Consider the following 9,773-nt stretch of genomic DNA (forward strand, 5'->3'; position numbering starts at 1 on the left):
TCACGTCTGCTGTTTGTGCATATCATTTCTTACTTCACAGAAAGATTCAGCTTCACAAAGATATCCCATTTTTTCTCTTAATGTAAATACTTCTAGAACTTCAACCTAGAAACTTGAATTCTCAGTCTGACCTTAAAGAGATATGAGTCATATATTTGACTTCTCTCATTGATATTCACATTTTTGGAGATATTTATTCCTTGATACAAATTTCAGCTCATTGAAATGAACTTGAACATTCTCAAGAATGTCCACTTTTCATAACTCCTTCGTCCATCCTCATAGAAACTCCACTCAGCCTTCATTATATCCACAACTCTTTGTGCTTTTCCAGCATCATCCAACATTTCTGTGTCCTTTGACCTTTTTCCACAGTGACCTTTCAAAGGTCATGATGTTCCTCAGCCCTTGGCAGCATTTTCCTTCAGTGTGCACAGAGTGTTCAGACTCCTAGGAGCTGTCCTGTTTCACCACACAGCTGAGGACGCTTTGTTACGTACATGAAAGTGTGCAAGACATTCTTTAAAGCATTTGGGACACACTTGCCAACCTTGTTTTCATCGCGTAGTAGATTGAGAAGATAACGTTGCGAAAGGAAAGAAATTCAGCTGATGGTGCTAGAATTATTGACGCTCTTCTTGGGCGATTACATTTAGACAAAGTCATAGAGAGTGAAACTTGTTGCTTTGCTGTCAGCACCTCAACTGTAGTTTGTGGCCTTTATAAAACCTCCAAATTCTTATTATTACTAACAGCATCTTTGCATATCAAGATACAAGTAGTGATAAATATGAGGTCTTGCATTGACATTTCTTCAGTGGCATCCGATAGCAATCTCATGGCACTTGATAATAACTTAGTTTGAATAAACTTCACCAACATGATGCATTGTGGGATTTACACTTGACCTAATACCCCTCAGCTTCGTTCTTACCTTAAGTAAGGATGAAGTGCAAATGAAGTGCACAACACTTTGATTGTTGGAGAAATGGAACACACTTGTGCACTGACACTAAGTTCATGAACGCACACGGCAAACAATTAAAACCTGATTTATACTTCTGCGTTGACTCTACTCTGTAGCCTACGCCCGAGGTCTACAGTCATGGCCAAAAGTTTTGAGAATGATACAAATATTACATTTTCACAAAGTCTGCTGCTTCAGGGTTTTTAGGTGTTTTTGTCAGATGTTTCTATGGTATAATGAAATACAATTAGAAGCATTTCATAAGTATCAAAAGCTTTTATTGAGAATTACACAGAATTCATGCAATAAGTCAATATTTGCAGTGTTGACCCTTCTTTTTCAAGACCTCTGCAATTCTCCCTGGCATGCTGTCAATCAACTTCTGGACCAAATCCTGACTGATGGCAGTCCATTCTTGCATAATCAATGCTTGGAGTTTGTCAGAATTTGTGGGTTTTTGATTGTCCACCCGCCTCTTGAGGATTGACCACAAGTTCTCAATGGGATTAAGATCTGGGGAGTTTCCTGGCCAAGGGCCCAAAATCTTAATGTTTTGTTCCCCGAGCCATTTTGTTATGACTTTTGCTTTATGGCAAGGTGCTCCATCATGCTGGAAAAGGCATTCTTCATCACCAAACTGCCCTTGGATGGTTGGGAGAAGTTGCTCTTGGAGGACGTTCTGGTACCATTCTTTATTCATGGCTGTGTTTTTAGGCAAGATTGTGAGAGAGCCCACTCCCTTGACCGAAAAGCAACCCCACACATGAATGGTCTCAGGATGCTTCACTGTTGGCAAGAGACAGGACTGATGGTAGCGCTCACCTCGTCTTCTCCGAACAAGCCTTCCTCCAGATGCCCCAAACAATCGGAAAGGGGATTCATCAGAGAAAATGACTTTACCCCAGTCCTCAGCAGTCCAGTCCCTGTACCTTCTGCAGAATATCAGTCTGTCCCTGATGTTTTTACTGGAGAGAAGTGGCTTCTTTGCTGCCCTCCTTGACACCAGGCCTTCCTCCAAAAGTCTTTGCCTCACTGTGCGTGCAGATGCACTCACACCTGCCTGCTGCCATTCCTGAGCAAGCTCTGCACTGGTGGTGGCCCGATCCCGCAGCTGTAACACCTTCAGGAGACGGTCCTGGCGTTTGCTGGACTTTCTTGGGCGCCCTGGAGCCTGTTTGGCAACAATTGAACCTCTCTCCTTGAAGTTCTTGATAATTGGATAGACGGTTGACTGAGGTGCAATCTTACTGGCTGCTATAAACTTCCCTGTTAGGCCCTTTTTGTGCAATGCAATGATGGCTGCACGTGTTTCCTTGCAGGTAACCATGGCTAACAGATGAGGAACAATGGTGTCATGCACCATCTTCCTTTTAAAGTGTCCAGTCACTCAATCATGACAGATTGATCACCAGCCTTGTCCTCATCAACACCCACACCTGTGTTAATGTGTGTGACACCTGTGTGTCATTGAAATGATGTTAGCTGGTCCTTTTGTGGCAGGGCTGAAATGCAGTGGAAATGTGTTTTTGGTGATAAAGTTCATTTTCAAGGCAAAGAGGGACTTTGCAATTAATTGCAGTTGAGCTGATCACTCCTCATAACATTCTGGAGTATATGCAAATTACCATTATAAAAACTGAAACAGCAGACTTTGTGAAAATTAATAGTTGTGTCATTCTCAAAACTTTTGGCCATGACTGTATATAACCCTGCAGGAGCATACTAACGGCTGTGGGCGGCTGTGGCTCAGTGGGTAGAGTCGGTCGTCTATCAATTGAAAGGTTGGCGGTTCGATCCCAGCTCCGGCAGTCACATGCCGAAGTGTCCTTGAGCAAGACACTGAACCCCGAATTGCTCCCTCTGTTGTTCAGAGGTGTGTGAATGTGAACGAATGATATTAATAAACACTGATGGTCCCTCACTACATAGCAGCCTCTACCATCAGTGAGTGAATGGGTATGAATAGGTGAATGTGATGAGTAGTGTAAAAGCGCTTTGAGACTAGAAAAGCGCTATATAAGTACAAGTCCATTTACCAAGTCCATTTACCATACGAACATAGCCTGACATGCACCTCCTTCAAAATGTAACTACGCTCAAATCGACCCAGACCACACATTGCAGGTCACAGGTAGCATCGTATTTCTTACATTAGTCCTACATTATATCTCCTCCTTTGACTCCTAAACTCCTGCTCAACATTTAGCAGCTCTGACTTTCACATAATAAGATTTGAGAATACCATAGACTGTAGGAGAATAAGCTCAGACTCACCACAGTCTCTTGTGCACAAACAAGCAGGGAAAGTCGAACTTGCACTGTCGACTAGTGTTTGGGCGTAGTATTGCAGAGCTATGCGGACACACGTTCGCAGAAGTATGTTGGGTCAACGAGTCAACACCGAAGTCTAAACCAGGCTTATGTGTGATCAGGTGTTCGTTAAAGGACGACCTCTGAGTGAGACAAGAAATGATCTTTTGAGACATTCTGGAAAAAATACAAAAAAAAACCTTCAAACCTCATTCAACAGACATAAATAATGAAGGAATCAACATGTGTTATTTATTTATTATCTAGTTCAAATTTTAGTCACTTTTTATTTTATTTTATTCATTTATTTAAGTATATCTTATTTTCTTTTAATGGTTTAATATTTTAGTGTTGATAGTAAAATATTATTGTTTTCATAATTCATACCAGATATCATGTAAAATACTTTTTTTTCTGGGAAAATACTTTTTATTATTACCAGAATTAATAACTTCCTAAATAAAAGCCTAAATGCTTCAGATCTCATCCCTGAGTCGAGCCGAATGATCTGGATCACTAAGAAGAGACTTCCCATCAGTATGTTTCAGCTGAGCTCTTCAACTTACAATATAATATTCAACAGTTTCATTGCAGACATATTTTCAGATCTTACTGAGCTTTAGAACTCATCAAATTAACATTTCCATATCGGGCTTAACTCCACATGTTTCATGCACAACTTATTTCTCATCTGTTTCAGCAGCTTTCACAGTTTCACTCCAGATTTTCCACATTGCATTCAACATCTCTTAAACATTTCAAATATATTTTCAACTTTTCCCAAACAGAATTATCAGCTCAGCTGTTCAGCATCTCCAGAAATGGCATGCTCTAGTTTCAACCCTATGATTTCAACCTGCAGAGTTTGTGGCCTTACAGTCCTGAGCTGTGCATCTCTGCTCCAGTGCAACACCGCCCCCTGCTGGTCAAACAAAGTCCTGCCATTTCTGATGAAGCACTTTGAGTTTACAGAGAGCTCTGCGCAGTGTGCTGAGTGTAGGAACAGAATAACGGGAGCATGTGAAAGTCGTTTCTGGAAGGAAAACTAAGAGAGAGGTGAGGGAGGTTTTCTTTTTCAGTTTCACAGATTTATCCCATCATGTCCTCACGCGCCCTTTCAGATAAAGCTGCTCTCACTGTGAAAAGAAACAAATAGAGAGCTTCCAATGGAAAGCCTTGAGCTGCATGCATGTCCTCTCTGTGTTCTTTAAACTCCATCCCCCCCTCCTCACCTGGGAGGCTCTTGCAGGAGACGACAGGTGTCACTGTATCCTTGCGCTTCGGCTGCGCCCTCATGCGTCAACAAACTCCGCAAAATCCTCCTGTTTACCCCAAAACACTGAGTCAGGTCAGATTCTGTCAACCCAGACAGACGGGAATATCAGGCTGGCTCGAGCTCTGCGCGCGAGAGCAGGTGTGTCACAGGTGGGGGCTTTTTAAATCCACTTCCCTCTCAGTTAAAAGCTTTTTTTTGTTAGTCTCAGAGATACTGTGACTCGTGAGCGCAGCTGGAGATAATCACAGCGCACAGTTATACATTATAATCTACTTCTGCTTAATGCACAGTCAGTGCACACCTCCAGAGTCCTGCTTCTGTTTGTCTGCTTAATAGGGGAGACCGGGGTTAGTTGGCACGCGTTCACTTCCGTACAAATAGGTGTGTGTGACGTCAGGCAGCCCTTTGCTTAAGTGCATGTCAAACTCTGTGCAGGTAAGTGTGTCCCTTTCTGCTCCAATAAAAACACATATCAGGTGTAAAACAAGAGGGAATCTGGGTGACTGTTTTTAACCTGCTGAGAAGTTTCCTGGAAAGACGAGTGGAAGAGATGAAAATGAAGCTCGTTTGTTTTCTAATTATGGGACGTAAATGATTCAAATCAAGCCACATAATTAAATCACATTTACTGTACACTTATAAAGTGACATATCAGCAATTTGCATATTTGTAATGTTCTGATCCAAATGAAAAACAATACAATATAAGTATAATAAAAGTAAAAATAAACACAAATAAAACATGATTTAAGTTTTTTAATCCAATAATGGTAGAAGACTTCACACATTCCAGACAGATTTTACTCTAATTTTACTTTTAATCTTTTAATGTTCACAGTCAAACATATTTATTTAATTGTTTCAAAATTTATACCCCAAAAAGTCACATGACCACATCACAAAGTAGTGTTGTAGTCAAGACCATATGAACTGAGACAAGAGTGTGCCAAGACATTTAGGGATCAAGGCCTACTCAATACTGAGAGCATAAACAATACCAGTTAAAAGTTTGGAAACACCTTCTCATTCAAGGGTTTATATTTAATTTAATGATTGTAAACACTGTAGATTAATACTGAAGACATCAACACTATGAAAAAACATATATGGAATTATTGAATGAACCAAAAAGTGTTAAACAAAGCAGAATCTGTTTTATATTTTAGATTCTGTAAAGTAGCCCCCTTTTTCCTTCATGGCAGCTTTGCACACTCTTGGTATTCTCTCAGTCTGCTTCATGAAGTGGTCTCCTGGAATGGTTTCTAATGAACATGAGCCTTGTCAAGAGTTCATTTGTAGAATGACTTGCCTTCTTAATGTGTTTGAGACCATCAGTTGTGTTGATCAGAGGTAGGGTCAGTACACAATGGATAGCCCTATTTGACTACCGTTGTAATCCAGATTATGGCGAAACAAGATTATTTCATAGTTTTGATGTCTTCAGTATTAATCTACAATGTTGAAAAGAATTAAACTAAATAAAAACCATTGAATTAGAAGGTGTGTCCAAACTTGTGACTGGTAGCGTATATTGGAATGAAAAATCATTGTGATGGGGCGCTGGTGGCGTAGCGGTCTAAGCACCCCACACACAGACACTATAGTCCTCATCGCTGGCCGTGACCATTTCCTGCATGTCTTCCCTCGATCTCTGCTCCCCACGATTCTTGTCTCTCTTCAGCTGTCCTATCTAATAAAGGCAAAAAAGCCCCAAAATATAACTTAAAAAAAAAGGAAATCATCATGATGAGAGTTAACAAAATAAGAGACTTTTGTTTCTTTTATTTGAGTTTGCTTGAAAACACAATTAACAGCAACAAACACGTTTGGTTTTTGTCTTTGTTGCCTTCTTTTGATTTTAACCTTAGCTTTTGATCTGAGTTCAAGCTGTTTTCTGTTTTCTGTTGTCTTTTTTTCTCATTAGTTGTGGACATTTTCTGTTTTCTGTAGTTGCTGTTTGTAGTGTTTTTATCTGATGGGTTAAAGGTGTTTAGCTGTGCCCTTCTGTAGCAGGTGGTAAAAAAATGAAGGGATTGAGAAAGGGGGGTTCTCTCTTATCACAGTAATGACAGGGACACAGAGTGCATCAGTGGTGGTCTCAACTGGTCTTCATTTAAAGACCGAGACAAGATTGAGTAAAAATACTTTTGATTCCGAGACGAAACCGAGACCTTAAATAAGAGACCGATCTCCAGTACAACACTATCCCAAAGGTTAAAAGGCTGCAGCAGGTTGTCTACATGCTCACAGAAGCACTCTTTTTCCTCCAGTGATTCAAACACTTGTGCGATGATGCAAATTGAAAGTGCTTGAGATGGTTTGCATGATGAGAGTGAACGGTTTCAGGGACAGCAGGAGGTCAGGTAAGGCCTGTGTGCTGTGTTTGAAAAAGCAGCTGATGGCACGCTGACAGGTTGCTTCTATCCAGGGCTTCATTATCAATAATCACATTACTGTTACAGTAGGAGCATAAACACTTTTAATCACTGAGTCTGCATTTATTTATAGTGCACTGTTACTTTAATGCTGCACAGAACTCTGCTCACGGTGGATTTATGTTAGGTCTTTGTTGGAAATATTACAGTGGTTGGTTTAGACCTGCTTTTTTTGTCTGAAAGAACACCTTAAAAAATACAAGAAATAAGAGCAAATAAAGTCAGGTTATCACCATCACCGGGTATTAGAAGTAAAAGATGTCTTTTAAGCACGATTTAAAACACTTAAGGATCTGAGCAGTTAAAGGTAGACTGGTCCACAGTAACACAGGACTTCCACCAGATCTGTGTCCGGTCCGTCTCCGATCTGCTGCAGTCCGGCTCTGTGGTCTCTCGTCTGTCAACCCCCACTGGCTGCGTTTTCAGGACACAGCAGTAATTCCTGAATCAAGGATTCTCCTCCTCCTCCTCTCCTCATCCATGTTGTCTTTCTGGTCCTCTGAAAACCTCTGACCTGTTGACCCCAGGCCTGGCTCCGCTCATCATGACTTTGGTTTGTTGTTGTAGTTAAGTGAAATACGATCTGGTGATAACACAGAGTGTTTTATTCTGAAAGTTAACCGGATGTTTTCATTTTGTTTTGGTGAAACCTGACTTCCTGTCCCGCTCCATCTGCTCTGTTGAGATTGATGCGTCATGCTCCGGCATCCGGCACAAATAGAAGTCCTGAAGATGTATCTGATCCGGAGGACTCCGACCTGCTGGATCAGAGACGCTGCTGGAACGAACAGAGCGGATCCAGTGGAAGTTAACACATTGACTAGAATAGAAACCTATGACAGACCAGAGAAGGGCCGGAGACGGATCTAGTGGAATTTGGCCGTGAGGGAGCAGCCCTTCCGAATGCTCTGCCTCCTCTGGTTTTTAGTCCGGATCTTGGGACGTCTAAAACCATCAGGTGTGTTTACCTCAGTGCTCTCGCTGCAGCATGTAGATGCAACAACACTGCATTACCTGAAACCACCTGAATTAAACAAACACACTGCAGACCTTGATTAATTGGAATATTTGAAAGACAAAACTTTAAAAACAAAGGTTCTTGGTTGTCGATGTTTTTGCAGTTTGCAGTCAGAATTTGACACTTTAAGCCATCCATGCATTTAAGGGTTAAATAAAATAAATCTGTTCATGTTTCTTGTTCTGCCTTTTGCCAGTTTTCACATTTTAATTCTTGAAAGTCTGACCTGTTGTCCTCTGATGTAAAAGCTCTTCTTTTCTCCAGAAGCGACTGAAATCAATGAGAGAAATGTTAAATTAGAGAAACTGTTATTCCAGGAGTCATAAAGTCATGATAAGGAAAGAAGTAATGCTCCACATGTACACTTAAAGTTACCAAAATGGAAACAGGAACTAGATTCAACATTTGTATTCATATTATTCATGTGATTCATTCAGAAGCAACAGTGGAATACATCACAAAAGAATAATGAACAGAAGTGGAAGAAAAACATCAGAAATACGTCAAAGACTCACAATCAGGGTCAGACATGAAAGAACATGGAGTAAATCTGATTCAGCTCCGTTTAAATAAATCAAAGACAACAATATGTTCACTTTCTTCTCAACAGAAAATTACGTCTTTAATTTTTGACCCACATGATGTGAAAAGTCAGAACCTAACCTGTGTATCGTTTGCAGGAATTAGACCGCACCCTGTGATGTGATCATTTCAGAAGCAGAGGACAGACACAGAGTCTCTCTCTGAAGCCGACGTCGTCCGGCACAGTGACTCTGTGAAGAGGAGTGAACCCTCCCCACACTTCCTGTGGACGCTTCTTCTCTGAGTCGTCCTCCTGGGGTGATTTTAAAATTTACCAGAGAAGTGGAGCACAAACAACATTCAACCCAGAGACTGAGAGTCTGTGGTGAGAGAGCGGCTCTGCTTCCAGGAAGACTGTGGGAGACACGATGAATATGAATCCCCTGATGGATGAAAATGTTTTCTGTTTATTGTTTGATTTGCTGAAGTGATGCAAAGTTACCGTCAGCGTCTGACAGAATGTGAGACAGAGGGATTAATGTTACATTCAGTGTCATGGCTTAATGACCGACACTGACGTCGGCTGTCATAAAACAGATCCTGTAAACATTTTGTATGTGTCCCAAGTTTCAAGACATTTTATAACAAGTAATCATGATCATAAAGATAACGTCACATGAAGCTGTTTGTTGGTTTATTTTATATGTTTGAGTCCAATAAACCTAAACCAACATCAGCTAATCAGAACACTGTTATCAATCCTCATATTAAAGACACAACATGTTGAATTCATACTTTTTACTTTGGACTGTTTGATTGTCGGGACCTTCATAATAAAACTGAAAGCCACAGAACTTTTTTGTGATGAAGAAATAATCAAGACAAAGTTTTTTTCAAAGGAACACGATCAGCGCATTATTTAATGTGACACATTAGACCGTGAACATCTTGTTTCAAATCTTCACTCGTTTGTTTGTAAGAAAGATTTGTTCATGTCTTAAAAATAATGACAAGAATCCTGCAACTCTACTCACAACGGACTTTTTTATCCTCACGTTTTAACTCCACAGACTGACAGAACCTACATATACAGAAGCCCCATGAGGACATGCATTCATACATTTAGTTTATTCTGTTTTACGCATAGACTGTAAAAAATATGGACGTAGTATCCGTGACGTCACCCATCTGTTCCTGAGAGCTGTTTTGAAGCAAATCGACGGCAGCAGCCATATTGGTAATGCAG

At 40.7% G+C, this 9,773-nt stretch overlaps 1 long non-coding RNA gene across 1 annotated transcript; it reads left to right on the forward strand.

Annotated features, from left to right (window-relative positions):
- The first annotated feature begins 4,303 nt into the window (after positions 1-4,303).
- LOC117815426 lies at positions 4,304-7,519 on the forward strand. Its single transcript, XR_004631816.1, has 3 exons — positions 4,304-4,702; positions 4,890-4,988; positions 7,331-7,519. It is a non-coding gene; the product is annotated as an uncharacterized LOC117815426 (long non-coding RNA).
- The last annotated feature ends 2,254 nt before the right edge of the window (positions 7,520-9,773 follow it).

This window comes from Notolabrus celidotus, chromosome 7 (genome assembly GCF_009762535.1).
Source record: "Notolabrus celidotus isolate fNotCel1 chromosome 7, fNotCel1.pri, whole genome shotgun sequence".
NCBI lineage: Eukaryota > Metazoa > Chordata > Actinopteri > Labriformes > Labridae > Notolabrus > Notolabrus celidotus.